The sequence below is a fragment of the Dipteris shenzhenensis genome, chromosome 27, assembly GCF_047967505.1.
Source record: "Dipteris shenzhenensis isolate YYH24624 ecotype China chromosome 27, Dip_SZ_1.0, whole genome shotgun sequence".
Taxonomy (NCBI): Eukaryota; Viridiplantae; Streptophyta; class Polypodiopsida; order Gleicheniales; family Dipteridaceae; genus Dipteris; species Dipteris shenzhenensis.
Window position 1 is genome coordinate 15935294 of NC_141622.1, and position 16904 is coordinate 15952197.

The window sequence follows — 16904 nt, forward strand, 5'->3', positions numbered from 1 at the left end:
GCATGATTGTATATCTTCACATGACCAAAACTTGTCGAATACGCATGATTGTATATCTTCACATGAGCAAAACTTGTTGAATACAAGCAATTTGGATAGTCTTAAAGTATGAATTGTTTAAAAATTATACAATTAATCTTACATTCCCATCTCAAATGAACATGATTGTAAGGATATCACATGAAGAAAATCAAAAGAGGAATTCATGATCTTCTAAAAGAGAGAGAAGATTTATGCAGTCATTAATCAAACATGTAGTTGGTATACTGTTGAGTATTTCTAAGGTTATTAGTACCATGTGGAATATTGATTATCATGTGAATATGAAGGTAAGGATAAAATAAATGGGTGAATATGTTAAGGCAAAATATGGAAATATAACATCAACAAGAATTCTCTTGTGCAATGGGAGGGTATCATTATGTAAGATTTATGGTCATGGATAGCCTATGTCATATTTTGTTGTTCATGCCATGTGGAAGATTGATTCTTGAGTGAATATGAAGGTAATGGAGCCAAAGGGAGACCAATACAAGTGGACCATGTGCACAGCAAAAGCAACAAAGATTTTAAGGTGCAATTAGTGCAAGTGATAAAGTATGTGTCACATGATTTTTGAAAGTGACCATATATATAGCTTCTTATATGCATGCAAATCTAAGGGAGTAGAAAGGGGAGGCATGTATCTTGTTCTCTTTCCCTCCACTTTGAAAGAAGGCACTGATAAATGGTATAGCTAGTTTATTGGCTAGGCATTTCCCCACTTGGGATGGCCTCAAGGAAGATTTCTTGAGGACACTTCCAATTGGAAAATTTTATGATCTCATCGTTCAAGAGCTCAATCCTCTCAATATGGGTCCAACGGTGAGCTGGTCACTAGAGTCAAATTTATTATGGCTGTGATAGCCTCTGACCCAAGTACAATACTCACCAAAGAGTGGGTCATGAAGGCACTACAACCTATGACTGAAAAAAAGACCCAACTAGACACTCTTCTAGATGGACAACCTTGCAAAACTCTAAGAAATGGACACCCAAGAATGAGAATTCACGTATCATGCCATAATGAGAGCCTTCCTCATGGTGGGAAACCTCAATTTCATGCACCCCCAATGATGAACTTACTCTGATCAAGCAAGAGATGGAAGAGCTACTCCAATAAACAAAAAAAGGCAACAAGGGTCTCAACTCAAGAAAGAGATAGGAGATCTATGCCAATAGAGAGAAAAAGGTGACGAGGTGGCCCAAATCAAGAGCCTTTGGAAGAACTCTCAAGAAGGCAAAGATTCTTGTGCCCTAGGCACACCACTAGCAAATGTTACTACCTTAAGGGGATGCAAAAGATGCAAATAGACTAGTAACTAGGAGCATGGCACCCCCTTTGTGGAGGATTACATGGTAAGCACTTATCGCCCTCAAGGGGATGCAAAATATGTGGAGAGGAATAGTAACTAAAATCACCTCCTTTGTGGAGGATTATATGGTAACTCGGGGGGTCCTAACAAGAATCACAATGCATCCAAATGGCCTATAATGCATCCACTGCAACCCAATGCAAACCACAAATGAGCGCACACATGGCTCAGACTACAACCAGAGTGATTTGCATAAAGTATATCCAAAAAATCACTACACAGAGATCTCTAACTCCCCAAATGCTTCATCGAATCGCCTCAAATTTTGTACGCAATAGTTCTAGCTTGCCGTGCCGGATCCACCGGAGTAGACAGAACAAAAAATGGTAGCTTGAAGGAATGGGTCCAAACCATGGGCATCTGGATGTAGGAGGAGATTAGAGATCACAAAAAATGACAAAATGCCTTCTTCCTTCCTTGACAAAGGTTGCTCAAAAGCTGGAGGGAAGATTCGTAGTTGCCTTGTGGGTGAAATCTTGAACTATGAGCACATGAGATGGACTAACACAGATTCATGTAGTAGCTTCTTCTTTGCTTTAAATCTTTCATAGAGCTCACAAAATGAGCAATAAAGTTCCAAAACAGTGAATGGCAACACCCACAAGGTGGTTCATCGGAGAAATCATCTCTCTCATAGAGAAATCATCTCACAGAAGCAAAAAAAAAATTTTTTAGTCTCACAGCTTCAAAATACCACTTTGGGAGTTCCAAAAACCACTCTTTCAAAGGTTTTTGCTCACCAAATAAACCAAAGGGTTCAAAACCAGGGGATGTCTACACCCACAACTCAAAACAGCTCACCCACAGGATTGAAATCATCATAGATAGAGAAAAAACGACATTCTTGGCTCCAAAACCAGTCACGCTTTCCAAAACCACTCCAAAGATCCAAAAGCCACTTTCCACACTTGGATGTAGGTTTTTGCACACTTGGATGTAGGTAAAGTCATCCAATGGAGCTTCTCCTTCCTCCCACAGAGTTGCAGCAATAGACTTCAGGCTCCTGGCACACACTTGGGCTCAACTAGAACACCGGCACTCTGATACTAGTTGAGAGTGCTCTCAATGGAAGTGGAATGGAAGAGGGTCAGAGAGAGAGAGAGAGAGAGAGAGAGAGAGAGAGAGAGAGAGAGAGAGAGAGAGAGAGAGAGAGCCATAAGAGAGCCACACAAGTTTTGGTGGGTGCAAAACACCCTAATCTTCTATGTAATCCATATATATATGTGTGTGTGTTTGAGTATTGTACATAACCAGGGTTAAGGCATAGTCGCCTTTAACCCCCATAGCTAGCTCCTTCTCCATGATTTCCCTATCCATTTTTACATCTTCAAGCCTATTCCAAAGCTCCTTGATGCACTTCTCTACTTCTTCTCTTCTATGCCTTTCCATGTCAATCACTTTTGTAGTGGCTTCAGCTTGTTGCTCTCATGCCTACAAGGCCGTTGCTTCTACCTCCTCTATCTTGGCTTCTGCACCCTCCCTAAGAAGTTTGTCAAGTTGTGCTACCTTTGCTCCATGGGTGGCTTTCTCTTGTAGAAAAGTCACCTTCTAAGACATCTTCTTATCGTATTACTCAAAAATCCCTTTGAGGGTAGATGTCATCAGGTGCATTGCAACTCCAACGGATTGAGCTGACAATTTGGATTTGCCATCCATGCAATTCTTCAAGTTGGTTATCATGCTCTTGGTGATCGCTCTTGAGAAAGAGACATCACATCCTTTTAGTTGCTCTCCTGTTGCTTGAATCTGCTAGAAGTTCACTGTTCCTCTCATATCAGGAAAGAAGTAAATTGTCTTCTTTAGCATATCTTGGAGGTCTGTTGGAAAGTTAGAAAGCTTGACTCCACCATCTTTACTAATCTAAGCATTTGAGTATATATCTAGAATATCCTATCTGTTCCATTGCTTCTTCAAGAAGTGTGCTTGGTTGTGAATTGCCTCTAGGAATGCCTAATACATTTTCAATCATGCTTTCAGTGATGGTAATCTTCTAACCTTGAGAGACTATTTGTCCCTCCTTTACGTTCACCTCCTATACCAACCTGGTGAAGTTGTTGAGAGCATCCAAATTGGGCTTTTGAAGAGCAAGTAAGGAGCTCCTAGATCACACTGTGTTGTTGAGGGGGAGGAAAGATTGCGTGAGGAGATCCCAGACTGTGCAAGGGGGAGGAAAGACCATGTGAGGAGCTTTTAGACTATGTAGACTTGTTTTGGAGCTCGGTGTGTCTAGGGCATTATGAGAGGGATAGAAGTTGTAGGAAGAGTGCAAGGGAGAAAGGAACGATTGAGAGGGATATAAGATGAGACATTATGTGTTTAGGGGGATCCATTATGAGAGGGGATATAAGTGGCAGGAAGAGTGCAAGGGAGAAAGAAATGACTGAGAGGGATAGAAGACGAAACAGTGAAGGAAATGGAATAGTGGAGGCTTAAGTTTATAGTTCGAGTGCAAGGGAGAAAGAAATGGTCGAGAGGGATAGAAGATGAAACAATGAAGGGAATGGAATACCAGAGGCTTAAGTTTGTAGCTTGACTACAAGGAACTATCAGGGTGAGAGCCACGACAGTGGTTGGCCCAAAATTTAATTAATTTAAGGTGGTAGTACTAACTTGCATGGTTGATTAGAGGTGATTAGGCTTCATGATTTATGTCTTTGGTAATTATTCCCTTCTTTTACCGATCGTGGCATCTAAAATTACCAACCACATCTTTGGTGGTGGCATGCATCATCACTAGAGTGTAGTTAATTACCAGTCACTGGGCTTGCATGCTCAGTAGAGTGCATGGTAATGAGTGATTAAAGGTGATTAGGCTTCATGATTTATATTTGTGGTAATTACTGCCTGGTGGTGGTGGCTCTCATCAGCTACATCTGTGGTGGCTAAGATCCACCGAGCTGGCAAAATTAATTACCAGTCCACTGAGCTTGCATGCTCAGTAAAGTGAAGTTAATTACCAACTAATTACCAAGACGGTGGCGTCTACAGTTAGTTACCACCACCAGGCTTGCATGATCAATAGAGTGCAGCTAATTACCAACCACCAATCTTGCATGCTTAGTTGAGTCCAATTAATTACCACTTAATTACCAAGACGGTGGCCTCATGATTACCAACCACATCGTAATTAATTGCCACTAACATTGGTGGCGAGTTGGTGGTGGTGCCTAAGATTCCACCGGGCTGGCAGTTAGTTACCAGCCACCACGATGGCATGCAATTAATATGGCTCATGATTATTTGGATGGAACCCTTCCTAGATTTTGATTGATTAGGTGGTAGTCATGATTATTTAAATGGAATACCAAGCCTCAAGGCCTCCAGCTAGCATGGTGGCTTAAACTTTATAATATATAAGATCCGTGGCATTTGGCATTTTGCTATGTTGCTCTCATCCGCCTCTACTCTTCTACTTTGCTCCATGCACCCTCCTCTAGCTCTCTTTTGACCTTTCTCTACTTTGCTCCATGATCCCTCCACCAACTCTCATCACTCATCTGCTCCCCTACTCATCCACTCCATCTGCTCCACTGTGCACCCACTCATCTTCAACATGCCTATTGTAACTACTACCATCGCTCGATGCAACATGATCCCAATGTTGTCTGTATTCTCGTATGAGGTGATTGTGTTGCACTCTATAGGACTAGAAATGCAGGCTCTTTTGGAATCCCTTCATTCCCTTGGTCGATCCCCCCCACATCTGTATGTCACTAGCTTGAATGGAATGCACACATCTGGCCTCTATATGGCTGTGCTATATGGATTCCCCCTGGACTTTGACAAAGTGCTCAAGATTTTCACAGTAGAGTACTCTCGTCTTGTTGGGGGCCCATAATCTGAGTCTTGCCAATGTGCATGGTCTTCGGCCTCAAGAGTTGGGTAACTAATTGATCCCCTGTGGGAAGAGACACTCCCTTGACATTACCCTGGGCAATTGTAGACTTAATCTGGTGGATGAATGGCATGGTGTAGATAGCGAAGAGCAGAGGGGCTAACAGGTGGCCTTGATGGATGGAACTCTTGAGGGTGTACGTGCCTACCACCCACCATTGAGGCATAGGATAGCAGAGGCATTGCCGAAGAGGGCAACCACCAACCTTAGGAAGCCATCCCCAAATCCCAGGCATTCCATTACGATCGGGATAAAATTCCACCTCACCCTATCATAGGCTTTATCCAAATCAAAGACAAGGAGTATTACGTGTTGACTAGTGTTCATTGCATGATCCAATGCTAGTGAGGCATTCAAGATATTGTCAAAGATGTCTTGGCCTTTCACGAACCCACTTTGTTCCTGATCAACTATGTCTACGCACAACATGAATTCAGATTGCCATAGCTTTGGCTATCAATTGGGTGATCTTGATATTTGTTTCTTTTCCTTCCAAAAAATTTTAGCACTCACAAGATTTAAAATAGTAAGTATACAATATTCAAGGTAAAGAACTAAAAAGTGTGAGTACTTCATAAGGATAATTTGTCAATTGATTCAATATTCCTTCTATTTGGCTAGCCATAATAGTTGTATTTTTCATCGACTAGCCCATAAATTAACCTATATTGATGCTTGGATATTGTAAACGTATATCCTCCTTCAAGGATATCCATGTGTTATGGCCCATGGATTCTAGTTCTTTGATGTTCACGAGAAAATACATAATTCAAGTTTACATATTTGTCTAGAAAAAGGAATTGAGAGGCGATGGGTAATGATATGTACTTTTTCATAACCTTCCTTGAAAATTCATTTTGTACTTACATCTTTTGCAACATGCATATCATATAGAGGGGAAGACTACTGATTTAACTATAACAAACTATATAAAGTACATTTTAAAAGATCAACCACTCAATAAAAGGAACAATAATCAAAAGGATTTTTTCCAAACTCAAATTCTATCTATTGATCATATTTTGTTGAAAATGGTAAAAAAATAAAATGCTTAACCTATAAACCACAAATTTACTACTATGAAACCCTAAACCTCCTTGATGGGTGCAAGATGACACGCAAACCCTAAACATTGGGGGAGAATTGGGGTCTCAAAAGGGCTCATAAGGAATGGATTAGGGAATGCTTAGTGGGCTAATGCAAGGGGCTTGGAGGGTCCCTAGGTGGGTTAAGCCCACAATTGAGCCCACCTCTCCCCCTGTCAATGAGGAGAGGGGGCCACTTTTTGAAATTTGAATTTCAAATTTCAAATCTCCCTCCCTCTCCCTGCCCCTCCCTCTTCTCTCTCCTCCCTCCCTCGCTCTCCCTCTCCCTCCCCCCCCCCCCTTCCCTCTCCTTCCCTCCCCCTCTCCCCTCCTCCTTATTGCTCCTCCTGCTCCCTCCTTCCTCTTCCTTCCTCCTCTAGTCACCTTGCTCCTCCTCCTCCCTCCCTCCTCTCCCCTCCTTCTCCAGCTGCCCTACTCCCTCTTCTCTCCTCTAGCCACCTTGCTCCCCTCCCTCCTTCCTCTCCCCTCCTCCTCCCTCCTATAGCAGCTTAATGACATCCTTCGTACCTTTCCTGAAATCCAAACATATGATGCTAATACAACTTTAATTAGCAACTATGATTTAAATTTTTTTAATATGCATCGTATTATGAGGATTACCAAAAAATGAGCAACAAAAAGCGAGTGAGCCAAAAAAAATGGGCGATACAAAACAATAAAAGATTTATAAATACCTTATTTGAGTATCAAAAAAATATATAATTTTCAAAAGTCCATATGTTTCCTCAATGCTAGAAGGTTAAATATGCATATAACTTTAAATCCACTAACACTAAATTCACATCACTTATAAGAGAGTTCATATGTTTCATTGCCAAGTCATTGTTTGTATCAAAGACAAACCCTACACAGCAATCAAGTTCTATCTTTCCACCACCATAGTAATTGAGATTGTGAATGCAAACTTCCACACAAGTGGGATGTTCCAAAGGACTCCTTGATTAGATTAGTCTTGATTCCATGCATGATTCCATGCATATGTAAATGCTTATCTTTTTTAACTCTATTCACTCTTAGAACAATTGTTTCACTCGTATGTCACACTAATCCAACCAATGCAACAAATTGACCACAAATTCATATTTTGGTGCGTGAAATTTTACTAGATGGTGCAAAAAGACATGATAATCATCTAAATCACGCCTTGCAATTTGATTTGATATGTAACATGACCCCATTTGGACTTGCAAATCAAAAGATATAGGGATGTGAAAATGTCATCTTTTGGGCCAAAACAGGGAGCGCGTTAACATGCTCCTTGTTTTGGCCCAAAAGATATCATTTTCACATTCTTGTATCCTTGCAAGTTGTCAAAGTTTGGTTTTTTTGTCCCAAAACATGAGATTTTAACATCCCTTGATTGTAAAAAACAAATTGCATAATGTTACATATCAAATCAAATGACAAGGCGTTTTAAATAAATATCATGCCTTTTTGCACCATCTAAAAAAAAATTGTGCATCAAAATATGAAATTGTTTTATAAAATTTAAAGCAAGGTTTCCCATAATAGGGAGCGAGAAGACACCATCTATTTGGCAAATATAAAAGTCAAATTTTAACATCCTCTACCTTTTGATTGCACTCAGGCAGGGGGGGGGGATCACTCTTTATAAATCCATAATGCATGTGCGAGCAAGCATGGGTTAAAAATTACCCCTATTCTTACATTTTTGCATTTTCTCATGTAATTGGTTAAACCCAAGTAGGTGTTTACATTTTCAAACTTAAAATTATGATACTTCTTCATGAATCTACATATATAGATTACATTAGGTTTTATTTTATAATCCCCTCATGTAGATAAACGGCATATAGGCCCCCCCATTAAAAAAATACCCCTCCGTGCACTAAAGTGCTATGCTGAATGTTTATGAATGGGTAATTGCCAAACCCAAATGGGGTCACGTTAAAATAGTCCTTAAATTGGGACTACTCAATTCAAGAAATGTGATACATAACCCCCCTTTTGTCTACTTCAAGCAATTATTATATGGGATACTTAGATTCTTTCTTTGCTTGCTTGATTTTTTGACTACTTCATTAAATTATCGTTTGCTTTTTCGGGCTCGCTCACTTTTTCCCGCTCGCTCTATCAAGTGCCTCTCATATTATGACATTTTTTGTACTTTTTTCAGTAAAGACATCATTAGCCTACATCATTTTGGTCCTAAGTTGTAGTAGTGGGGGACTCGCTTGGATGGGGAAGCTCATATCAAGATCAGTGTTCTTGAATTTTTTCTAGCCAAATCCCTCCAAATTGGGCTACCATGCAGAGATTGACATGGGAAAAGGAAGAGGCAAGATTAGGAAGAGAATAAACTTCCCAAATTTTGGGGCTTCTAACTCTGTGACTCCTTGAAACAAAGCATGCTCTACAACCGCTTGTTGGAGGGCTGAGTAGGTAGGAGATGAAGGGCTTGAATCTTGATGTGGTCTACAGTGACCATGGCCACTAAATGGGGTTCTAGTATTCCTTCCAACAAGTACTAGTAGAAGGGTTGGATAGGCTAGGGCACCAAGGAGGAGGGATTGGGTAGTTGATTGATTGTGCACTTGTGGGAAATCCTTTGTGTAATTTTTGCAAGGTGGAGATCCTTTACGAATGGGGCATCTGCTTTGGAAATGTCCATACTCACTACAACTCAAGCATATAATGGGGCCTAATGTTGGGATGCCTAGAAGAAGGGGTGGAAGTTGTAGTAGCATGCACATGAGGAGTAAGATTGAGGACACAAGTAGGAGGGGAATGAGCACCTTGCTAGGGAGTATAAATCAATGACAAAGCTTGTTGGGCATAGGGAAAGAAGCTAGAGAGGTATGTTAGTGTAGTAAGGACTGAATTTGAATTGTAAAAAAATGAGGGGGGTGGGGATGGCGATGTCAAAAGGAATGAGAACAAGGTAGGAGGGCAAGAAGTGATGTCCATGATTGGGGGGAGGGGGGGGGGGTCACTCAATAATATATGTGACTATCACGTGAGTTCAATAGAAGGACATATTTGATTGCATTTTTTCTCACATTTTCACTTACAGAAGAGTGCCATAAAAAAGATATTTGTTTTCAAATACAAATCTAATAGGTAGGTAGCTTGTTGGCCGAGGAGATTAGATGGAAGGCTATGGATGGTAACAAGCAAGATGCAAGTTTAATTAGGGAGCATATTGTGAGGTGAAGGAAGAAATTGAGAATGAAACTTTAGGTGCTATAGAAACACCTTGGTAGATGTGTTTCATATACTTTGGCATTGGTGAAGTTGAGCTAATGATTGTATGTTTCTCTGAAGAAGGGATGATTATCATTTCCTTTCTTGTAGCATGCTCCGATAAACCAGACACTAATAAGAAATTAAATCTTGGACATGCACTAAATGGTTCCCCAAAGATAGATACAATGTTAGAACAATCACAACTACTATCCCATATACATGTGAGCACATTTAAGAAAGGATAACAACCATGAAAAGACCCAACACAAGGTTTGGAACAATTCAAGGATGTTTCCCAAGACAAAATACGATTGATCAATAATAAAGTTCATAGACGGCTCCAAATAAAATTTATCAAACTATAATTAATAGAAATTCCAACACATACCTATTAAAGGAAAAAACAAAGGTCCAATATGATGTTATACAATCAAAACAGGCAAGGATGAAATTTGCCTAGATACAAATGAAACTTTCTTGTACCTAATCAACATAAAAACTTGGATAGAAATTTCATTTGGGCATGGATCCCAAAAAGATGTGCCACAACCCCCCATCCCTGACAAATGTTTCAAATGTTAATAGACACAAGAAATGCAAAAGGAAATATGGGTGTGTCAAGGACAAATATCTCAATGACAATTTAGAGCATAAAAATTTTAACCCTACATACATAAAGATAGGATAAGCACTAAGCGTGAAGTCATTAAGTACAAATAGTCCTCAACAAAATTGGGTATGAGGCATCCTAGTCCCAAATGGAATAGTTCCACATATGACAATAATTAAGCTCAAGAGACCCAAATTGACACAAGCCACGTGCACCAATAGGGGAATATATAATCAAACAATGGATGAAACAAGCGGAACCCTTGACCATAAGAAACAACACCATTGGGATAACTTCTAAAAAATGCATGCCCACACAATCTCAAATGTCAACTTCTAATATCAATCTAGATCGCCAATAGCACTAGTGTCTACTTAGACATGTCTAGTTAAGGACTAGTGTCAACTTCTAATATCAATCTAGATCGCCAATAGCACTACTGTCTACTTAGACATGTCTAGTTAAGGACTAGTGTCAACTTCTAATATCAATCTAGATCGCCAATAGCACTACTGTCTACTTAGACATGTCTAGCTAAAGACAAGGCTATAAGAGCTTTAAAAAAATCAAAGTAGACCAACAAAAAAAGAACTTTCAACAGGATCAGATTCTGAATGATGGTCCTAGTCTTTGAAAGAAAGAAAATAAAAGATAATAAAATAGTGGCAATTGGTAAGAGTCCATGTGGAGATAGAACCACAAATAACAACATAGTTCCACAATCATGGAGCCAATGAGAAAATTTAAGAATAGGGACATTTAAAATCTTCAACTCAAAAATTTTGCATATCTAGGTACATATGTTAGGTACACAAGCACATACAACCTTTCCACATGTAGACATGATAAATGTACCAATAATGGAAGGGAACAAGGAAACAAACAATTTAGGAGGTTGGCAGAATCCCTAGGTGATCAGAAATATCTACTTTTTGATAGCACATGACACATAACAAACTCCAAGAGTGCACATCCACAATCTGTAGGTAAAATAGGAAGCTACTAAAAGCACAACAAATGTATAGAATCCTCCAATGTCTAACATCAATACAAATTACCACAAGAATTAGGTGCACTTTATTCAAATGTATTGACATTGGCATTACCACCAAGTCCTACATCCAAAAGTCTCCAGTTTGTGTTGTATGTGGAACCTAATCTTATTTTAGAGATTGTTTTTTAGCCATGCTTTGGACGCTGGCGTGCTTACACCCCTACCATGCAAGGGGTAGGGGGGGCAATAACCCCCTAGGATGTTGTTGAGGGTTCAAATACATGAAAATTGGTGCATGATTTGCTTATGAGTTGTGTGGTCAAAATTGTAAGATAAGGGTGCGGCTCACATATCAAGAGAGCAGTGGACGTATTGTGCTTGTATCTTGTATCTTCTCACTTGCTGGATAGGAAAGACGCAAGACTAGCTATCTCTTCATGGATGTAGCCCACACTGGGTGAACCATGTATATTGGTGTCTCTTTGTCTCTTCCATTCTGTGTGCTTTCTATATTGTGTATTTTACGCATTTTGCTTCTCGCATTATCACATCGCTCCTAACAATTTGATCTATTATGTACAAGCAATCATAGTCCTCATCATCAATATCCTCAATAGCATTATTATTTGCAAAACATGGTACCTACAAACTTCAACATTCTCAAGATCAGATATCACAACACAAATTCCTACATTAGTGACCCATAGTGGAGATTTAAAAATATATCAAAAAAGACAACAATATAGAGATATCATGATTGAATTAAACCATTAATGAACTTTAACAACAATCTTTGACCAAAGAAAAAGGCAACCCAATGGAAGAACAATATAACCAAGGTGCAAGGACTTCAACAACAACAATGGTAATATACAAATATTTTTAAATTCATCTATGCAATCCACCCTATTCTACAATCAATAGAATTCCATAGAAATCATAAAGTGCAACCACTTCTTAGCACTTTATACAATCAATATGGGAGAGCGTTTAACTGTATGTTAACTAGGGTCAAAGCCATAATCAACTACATTCAACATGAGATGGTAATTATGTGAAGAGTAGCAGCATATTTTTTGTTGTAATATTAAAGGGTCTATCTCAATAAGGCTCAGAGTGAGTGTTAACGGCAATGTGAGAGGGAGAGAGAGGAGTGCACACAAGATACTAACTATACAATAAGTTGCATTGAACATGAACATGAAGATATACATGGTAACCCCTTACGATTAGGGTTAGGGTTAGGGTTTGCCCCTAATGCCCTAGAGGTATGGTGCAATTTATACCATCCTCAACACCCCCTATTAAATTACACTGGGTAAGTAGAGGGTGCATGTACAAGACCTTTTTGTGGGTTTCATTTGGTGCATATGATAGCATCAAAACTAAAAAGAAAACTGAAAGAAATCAGAGTAGTATGTGCGTATGTGAGCACAGTGACTATGCATGTACAATGAGTACACCTTATGATCCTATACATAATGTGGATTTCCCCCTCTTAAGTTGTGGGTCATCCTTCGCCTTCGGGAACAAAGCCTAGAGGATAGGCCGAAGGGAAGAGGAAGGAAATATGTCAAAAGTAAAGTCCATCAAAAACTGGTTGATCAAAAGATGACTGCATGTATGGCTGCATGCTGAACATGTCAAAACTGAACATGTCATGTGTCACCGTGGACTATGCAACTGCTTTGTAAAAGAGGCATTTAGATGTGAGGCTAGTCGATGTAGCTATGGAGAAAGAATCCACTAGGTTGTGACATACGAGTGTCACCAACCCAAAAGAACTAATAGCAATGTCGGAGGTATGCTATAGTGGAGTAATCTTTGTTGTATGATGCAGGTCATAGAAGAATGCATAGTCAATGTGGACAAAAAGTGATCAGAGGCTGAAAATTTGGGGCTGAAGGTGCAGTGTGATACACGGCTCTGCTGATGGAGAGGCCCATAGAAGTGACAAGGTATAGCAACCTATCAAACTTGTATGCTCAACTATCATGAGTTGAAGGTTGTCTGATGTGTGCATAGCTAAACATCCATCGGCATGGGGTGTAGCATTTGTCAACGACTCAAAGTGGAGTTGGCAATGTAAAGGCCTAGAAGCCTGGAATGTCACTAAAAAAACATTAGATGTCCCTGAGGCATATGCAGTGCCGAATGCTGATGAAGGGATCCAACTAAAGCCCTAGGTCCAATCACTAATCTACATCAAGGATTGTATCAGTAATCTGCATCAAGGAATGTATACTATAGCCATAAGTGCATGCTAAAACACTATGTCTCCCTAGGTTACACTACGGCTAAACCTGATTATGTCCACTGCATTGGGGCAGGACTGCACTAATGCATAAGTATCCTCATGCTGAGGAATGATTTGCTGATCAAAAGAGTTGGTGATCATCACTGGATCCAAGGATGGTGCAATGCGTCATGATTGAGCCGATGCTAGAATGTCCTAAAGATTAATATGATGATCTCTACTGCTCGTGGAAACTGTGTCCATAGGATGCTCTCTGTTAGAGGTGAAAGCATCAATGATGGATACTGGAACGGTATCACCTGAGGCGCTGAATGCACTGTGGCATAAATCTCCACATGTGGCTGGAGATGTAAGTGCCTCGTACTGAGGACTCTGGTGAATAGCTGCATGATCATAAGTAAACTCCTACTACATGTTTGTAGCATCTGTGGTAAAAGATGGAGTGGTGTGATGGATGTGCATCACTGAATCAGCCTGTGCTGATATGAAACTAAGAAGAGATGAACGGAACTTCAACTCTGAATGATGGAATGTACAGGTGGCTATGGTTTTGGAGTGACCAGAACTTCTTGAAAGAGAGCTGTCGAACCTAAATAGATTTCCTCTCTTAATTTCTCAAAGAAGCAATGAATTCCTATCTCAATGAAATCCCAAATGGACACGGAGATATCTCTCAAAAACGAAGAAGAGATGAGCTGAACTTCAACTCTCAATGACGGAATTTCCGTCGAGGAAAATGAACATATCTCACTCTCCGTAGGTCGAAATGACGAGCTTTCTGATGCAAATTGGAGAGGGGATGAGCTCTACAAGATGAACTTGAGAAGATGATGCATGGAGGCAGCTTGTGCCGTGATGGATCAAGGTCTTGTGTGCCTTGATGAAGCAAGGGCTTGACTCTTTCTCGACGGAAAGTCTCTCTCAAAGAAAGATGTCTCATGGAAGGAGGGCTTGACACTCATGAAGGGAGTGGGAGCACCATCGGCTCAGATACCATGTTAGCAGAAAGGAGAGAGGGAGAGAGAGGAGTGCGGTGTCCAAAAATGCCAAAACCCACCACGGTGCGAATTTGGCCATTTGGATCAATTCGCGCCAAGGCGGGTTTTGGCATTTTTGGACACCACATGATGTCGTGACCAACTTTACCTTCTGCTCCATGGTCAAATTCCTCCTTTATTTGCCAAAAATGGTCACCAAAATTGCCTAACTTAGTCAAGAGTATTGTTTTGACTTGGAATATCCATAATATTTTCCTAAATTAATTTTTACAAAAATATATATACAAGTAATAAAACTTAATTACATGGAATATGAAGAGAATAGTAAAATAGCAATCACTTTTGTAATATTAAAAAAATCGAGAGCATGAGTAGCTCTATGATATTTGATTGGAAAAATACCCTATTTTTCCCCGAATGTTCAAATGCAATGTAGAAGACATTCAAAAATCAGTCACAAGTTAAGGGGGTCCTAAATTTGTAATTACTTTGGATACAAATGAAGGAAAAGGGACAAGTTTGCATATAAAAGGTTCACCTCTCTACACAACAAACTTGGAGGTGGTGTATTCAATACTCTACAATTCAAAGCGATATTACCTTATATTAAATTAACAACACATTCAAAATTTCAATCATGACTGAATCAACATTATTGCTTATGACATGGTATCTTGCAAGGAAGAGAATGTAATAAAATGTACATTTTTGTATTATAATCTCTCCATTCAAATACAGAGACTCTTCATAGCCTATACCTCCTCTTTGCTACCTCTAATACATAGAAAAAAGAGGCTTTTAAAATCCCCAAGTAAGATCCTAATACTAATACCATTAAGGCTCTCCTCTCAAGGTAGCCAAGCACAAAATTTTTTACACCATTACCAATGGGATACAATGCAATAGGGGAAGCCATGTGATGTGGATCACAATGATCAAGCTGGCAATACTTTGATGCACTTCAGTGCTTAAGTAGGCCATTCTAAAAATTGGATGTGGAAGACCACAACGTATCCTCCTACTCGACTAATGTAATGCACCAATGAGTGATCTCAAATGCCTCCTGCATCGATTCAACAACTATTACATTTGCAGACCTAACAAAGCACATTACATTTAAAGACAATAAAATATAAATCAATACATAGGATGCTTACCATCATGGCATTGTCTCCTTTAATGATGCAAGCAAGGCAAATAGATATAAACTGTAAACTTTAGACATATTACTTGAAAACTTTGGACACAAAACCACACAATAAAACCATCAAAAGAAAATTCATCAATGTTTTTAATGTCCTCCAAGTCATGAAGAAAACCTATGCAAATTCCAAAATACCCAACCTACAATTTATGGACAGCCTATACTAGTCAAACACATTGTTTGATGTTGCACCAGGGATAAAATGGACATTTTCATGCATTTCTCTCGATTCTTACTTACTGTTTTACCATTTCAAGTAAAGTTGAAGGACTATACATTTTCTTTTCCATGACTAAAAGGTATTCCTGCACATAACTTATAGACAATCCATTGTCAGTTATATCAAAGATTCCACTACTTCCCCGTCCTATGTTAAAATAGGATCTTGTAAAGAAGATAGGCAAGGAAGGAACATAGTCTAAGAAATACATCCTTCCTCTTGGGAAGCTTATGTGGACCCTTGGCAAAACCTTCCATGACTATCTAGTTAGTCAAACTATAAGCTCAAGTCATCCAATGCATTTTTCATGTTCTAGAACACACTAGAGCTCACAATATTGTCAACTTCTATCACCTTCTTCTTGACCATGCCTCTAGAACACACTAGAGCTCACAATATTGCGAGCTTTGGTCACTTTGGTCACTTTGTTCCTGACTATGCCTCTACAACACACTAGCTCACAATATTGCCAGCTTTGGTCACTTTGGTCACTTTGTTCGTGACTATGCCTCTACAACACACTAGAGCTCACAATATTGCCAACTTATGTCACTTTCTTCCTGACCATGCCTCTAGAACACTCTAGAGCTCACAGCATTGCCACCTTGTGTCACTGTGTTCTAGACCATGCCTGTTGGGAAAACAATAGCTATAGGAGAGGAAAGAGCAGTTGTATTCTATATGAGAAAGAAAAGAAAGAGGGAAAAAGCGCCTGTAGGAGGGCAAAGAGTTGTTGTAGCAGAAGGAAAAGTGTCTATAGGAGGGAAAAGAGAACCTGTACCAGAAGGAAAAGTGCCTGTAGGAGGGAAAAGAGCACCTGTACCAAAAGGAGAAGTGCCTGCAGAAGGGAAAGAGAACCTGTAGGATATAGTGGCTAAGCAAGATGCCATAGAGCAAGAGAGGGTAGATCAAGAGAGGAAAGAAAAGGCGAAGGTAGAGCATGAGGGGATAGAGCAAGAGGAGGCACAAAAACAGTGAGAAGAGCCGGAGAGAGAAGA